This window comes from Castor canadensis, chromosome 6 (genome assembly GCF_047511655.1).
Source record: "Castor canadensis chromosome 6, mCasCan1.hap1v2, whole genome shotgun sequence".
NCBI classification, from domain to species: Eukaryota; Metazoa; Chordata; class Mammalia; order Rodentia; family Castoridae; genus Castor; species Castor canadensis.
Window position 1 is genome coordinate 22030791 of NC_133391.1, and position 5399 is coordinate 22036189.

Below are 5399 nucleotides of genomic sequence, written 5' to 3' on the forward strand. Positions count from 1 at the left end.
ATGTTAGCTGATTTGATCAAAATCAGCAGTCCCTTATGATCTTATAGATGCTAAACCCAGATAAAACAAGAATACGTGAAATATTTGAAAAATATCCTGAAGTCACATTTGATAGTCAAAAAATGAGACTAAGGCAATATGCAAGGTCTTTTTTACTCTGTTTGTGAAAAGACCATTAGCTGTTTCTTTGTCTCTTGGGTACACAGTTAGGTTCTATTTTCTAGCCTCATTTGCATATATACATGGCCATGTGCCTAGCAGTTCCTTCTAACCAACACTATGTGTCACTTTCAAGACAGGACATTTAGAAATCACATGTACCCCTTTCACACTGTTTTTTTGTCATTGGGACCCCTTGCTCCCACCACTACATGTTCTGATTTAGTTCATGTGAAGTGTGATTTTGACATCAAGGTTTTTAAAAGTTCACAAGTGATTCTAATGTGCAGCAAAGCTTGGGAGTTGTTGTTCTCGGGAGAGCAAAGCCACTGGCTGGAAGAAACCTGAGACCCTGAGTCACCACATGGAAGAAAGCCATCTGTTCATCAGGAATAGAGTCTTGGACTCGACTATAACATAAATCAAGAATAAGCTTTGAGGTTTTTTCAGTATTATCCTAATTAATATACTTAATAAATTAGCAAAATGTACAAGAAAAATGTGATAATGCTGAAGGTTTCATTAAATGTGTACTCATGTACTGCTGTTTGCATTGCCTTTCCTTCTGAAAAGCTCTATCTATATAAGAAATGAAGATGTTTTTACCATTTACATCATTAAGTTTATTCTTTATGATGTATCATAGAAAATAATTCGGCACAAGATAGCAGAGGTGTATACAAGATGTCTATATAGGCTTGTATAAAATATTAAAAAAGGGGAAATAATCTGAATATTCAGTTGCTGGCTGACAAGAAAAAAATTCACTATTTCTTTTTAATGACTGTGGGTCTGCATGTCACTTCACTGTTCTTCACGGTAACTATATTTCATCTACTGGCTTTGTATAGGTGCCTCAAAGACATGCAACTCCTTCTACCACAGGGCTTTTGCTTGTGTTCTCTTAGAACATCTTTATTTCCCCTAAAAGCTCTTAAATTTCACCTGGATTTCTCCTTCTCATCCTCCAGACCACAGCTTCAATGTCATTTCCAGAGGAAAACCTCTCTCACCAGCTCTGGACTTGCAATAACACAAGCTCATTGTACCCTGTTCTTTCTTCTTACAGTTCTTGTTATAACCTTAATTTGTTAGGTGTTATGTATTTATTTATTTAATGCTTTTCTTCCTTGCTGCACTTAAAACTGTAGGAAGACATGTGTCTTTTGTGTTTAATGGCATTTTCTCCTACCACACGTGAAGCATATAGTAAGCACTCAAAAAGTGTTTGTGGAAAGACTAAATTGATTCAAGCCTTAATACTCTGTTTCAGCAAACAGATGTTTTGAATATCAACCTGTTGATTTTTTGCTACTTTATTTTCAAAAACCTAATTAGCTGTACTTTTTCTCTGGCTTATGACTGGTATCTGTTTTCCCAAATGAATCATTAAAGAAGGAAATGCACTCTTTAAATGGTTCACATTTGCAAGAGCAAAGAAATTGCTATTACATGACTGAGCCAATGTAATCTTTAGTGCTTATCTAAGCTTACTAAATGCCTTCAGGATCTGTTTCCCAGATTAGCCTCTGATCTGCTATTCCAGGAATATCATGCTCTTTTTTTGTTTTGTTTTGTTTTCTTTTGTTTTTTTACTTTAACCTTATGTCCTGTTACAACATTTCCTACAGAAGCTCATCAGTATTCACATTCACAATAGGAGCTTTGGGATATTCAGTTTTATATGCAGTAAATGAGTCTGTATTTCCAGATTTATAAGATGTACAATAAAAGATATGGATCTTACTTAGTTTTCTTTTGTATAAATATTACGATTATCTTTCATTCCCACAAACTATCTCCTTCCGGAGAACTTCTCTTTGGTGTCTATTGTGTGATTTACATAACTATAGCATTGATTCAGAACAAAGTTCATTGTTTTAACAATAGTTTGCCTGGCTCAGAACCCTCATGGACTTACAGTTACAAGTGGTGTCCTCACTGATACCGTGCCAGGGGCACTAGTCTTTGCTCTTAACTACTACAATTTTGCCCATGTCAGTGTCTGCTGTCATTTTTAAAAAGACTTAAGGGTAGGATAATGTCAAATTCTCCATGAAAGTTGCTGTGGGTCAGTGGGAGTCAAGGTGTAGGTTAAGACAATAGGGGACTGATGGTTTGACTAGAACCCATCAGCTTCTCCTTTGTCCTCTGGATGATCTATGCTTTGCACTTGGAGGGAAACAAGAAGGAATAGTAACTACCAAGACTGTTACCTCCTAGTAATGTAGCAGGGAGGAGGATTAGAAGAAAACAAACTAGGCCTGAGTTCTGATAAAGTAGCAGGCAGGGAGAGATGGCATAGCAGAGAAATAAAACCCAAAGAATTCAAAGGTGAAGAAGGTCACATAGCACTAGGGGTAGAAGGGCACTTAGCACTAGGCTGTAATAGCCTATACAATTGCATGTAACCATATATGAGTTAAACCTTGTTTTTTAATTTTATTGCCTCTGTAACCTGCTTGCAAGGGTACATAAGGTGAACTCCTTTGTTCTTGGGGCTCAGTCTTTAGACACAAGTCCACTGGGTGTGTGCTGGCACAATAAAATGTTGCTTCCTGCTAAACTGCCTCAGTGTCCTGTATCTCAGCCTGCAACTTCCTGCAACATTTCTTGGGGGCTCATCCAGGATTGCGGAGACATGGTTAGTTATCACCTCTCTTGTCACCAGGGGGTGTCCCCCTGACCACCAGGAGGAGATCCCTCCAGGCACCAATGGATAGCTTTATCCTGAGGGAGATTCTCCTTCTCCCCATGAGTTGGGGTGAGGGCCTCGGATGCACAATGGAACCCGGTGAGGTGCAGGAACCAGCGAGGGAAGGGGAACACTGCTTATTAGACTGGTAAGAACCGGGTTTGAATTCAGGCCTGCCTCAGGAGGCAGAGGGGGAGACTGATCACCTCCCAGAGATGGCTAGTAACTGCCTTTTGGGGTGAAGCTGTGTCTCTCAGGTTCAGGGAGTGGGGTGGAAGACCTGTGCTATGCAAAAGTGGGTAAGACACCTCCAAGAGTTAATGGAGGTTTGAGCATTTCCCGGGAAATAGTCACAACTGAGGTTAAGGAATGGATGAGAAAAAATTCAGTTTCAAAGTGGGGAGACTCCCAAAAGAACAGATGCATCATTCACCATTCCACCAGATAGCCCTCTGGGTATAATTTAAATGTTTTTTTCTTTTTTTGAGAGTGCACGCTAATTTTGTGTGTGTGGTGTGTGTGTGGTGTGTGTGTGAATTTGTTTAAAGCACTGGGCAAAATTTAATTTACTTCTGGAATTCCACTCATCTTATGTGTGCTTAAGTTGACATTTTTTTCTGGCATGCTTAATTTATAAAACTTTTTATGTGTGTATGTGTAAGAATCTTCAAAATGGTTCTTAAACTGCTGCTATAAGGTTAATATGATACTCAAGATAACAACAACAAAAAAACCAGGGTAAGTGTTTTAACAATCTCTGTTATAAACTGCTTAGGCTTTTTACATTTAAATATGTAAACATCTTGAGGATGGTTCTTATTGTAAAATAAATGTAAAAAAATTATTACTCTGTTCTACTGTTTCTTTAAAAAAAACAGGTTTTCAAACTTATTTCAATCACTAGGATGCAGGCATTCAGGGGTTAACACTCTGGCTTAGACCAGAGGGGAAAAAAAGGGAGGCTACAGTCTACAACAGAAATCTTAAAATTTGGGTAGTTAAAAGTGACCTTAGCCTGTTTCATTCTGTCATAAATAAAATCTGAGATTTAATTCTCTCTTATAGTACATGGATCTATTAACAAATGGGCTTTCTATAAATTGTTTTTATACAAAAATAATTTTAAGGTTGCTTCTTTCTTTTTTTTATACAAATATAAGGTTGTAAGTTAAAAGTTTTTATGAGTTAATTTCAACAAGTAACATGTATGTGTATGTATATATATATATATATATATATGAGATTAAAGATATAGTTTTTAAAACAAAAAGATAAAAAATACTTTTAAATTAAAAAAAGGATAAAAACAAGCTCTTCCAGAAGATAAAAAATAAGTTGTCACAAGGATACAGAGTAAGTTGTCATAAAAAGATGGAGCTTATAAATGCTATGTAACTGAATAAGTTAACTAAAATCTCAGTTACATTAAAGGTTTTGTAAGGTCAGAATTTAATGTACTGATATTAAACTAAAACTTAATTCTCTAAGCTCATAACAGCAAGACTATCTAAAAAATGTTGTATTATTCTTGATAACATTTACAAAAAGATTGTCTTAAAAATAGTTTTTGTTTTGTCAGGATAACTGCCAGGAATTTTTGGTGCTACAGGTTAATCCACAAATTTGTCAAGACAACAAGAGTTTATTAAAACACAGAGAGACAAGAAGCAGCTGAGCACAGGAAGTGCACTGATATAAGGGTTGAGACAGATTTACTTATGTAAAGTAAAATAAAAAAACAAAAACAAAAACCCAAGCCAAAGTGCACCCTCCAGATAGGATAAAGAGAATAAAACTCAAAAAGGAGAACTACACTGGAAATCAAGACCTCCAGTTTTTATTGGACTCAACAGAGTGGAGATGTTAGTCCTACTCCTTCCACATGGCAGGTAGAGGGAATATTTGGCCTGGGATGGCCAGATTGGACCTGTTATTTTAGGGGGCTCTATTGACTACAGATTGATGGGATCCTGCTGTATGTCATGAGCCATCTCTTAAAGTCAACAATCTGGGATGTGATCTCTTATCAACACCTGAACCATAATTCTTGGCCACTATGTTTCCTAACTTCACACTTAGTCTCCATAAATATTTACCTGTGTTCTCTGGTGATTTTTGTCAGGGTTTTGACTAATAAGGTAACAGACTCATGTTCATTTAAGTGTTGGTTTATGTAAAATTTTCTAGATGGCCTCAGGGTTAAACTACTGTTGTCTTGGGTAATTCTAAAACAGTCAGTACCCTATATGTGTATGTGACTGGGCTATTTGGGGTCACTGACACTGTTCTCCACCAACTGGTGAAAAAATCTAAGGTTTTATTTCAAGAGCAACAACTAAACTAATATGTATATATACCATATATATACCCTCTATAGAGCTATGATGCTATTGCTGGTTCCTTATACTAAATATATTTATGTTTTTTAAGTATATCAAGATTTCTAAAATACAAAATTTAGATAAACATGGTAACAAAAAGTTAATGGTACTGATAACATTGTTCTGTTAGTTGCTAAATTGTCCATCAAAATTTTAACCATGGC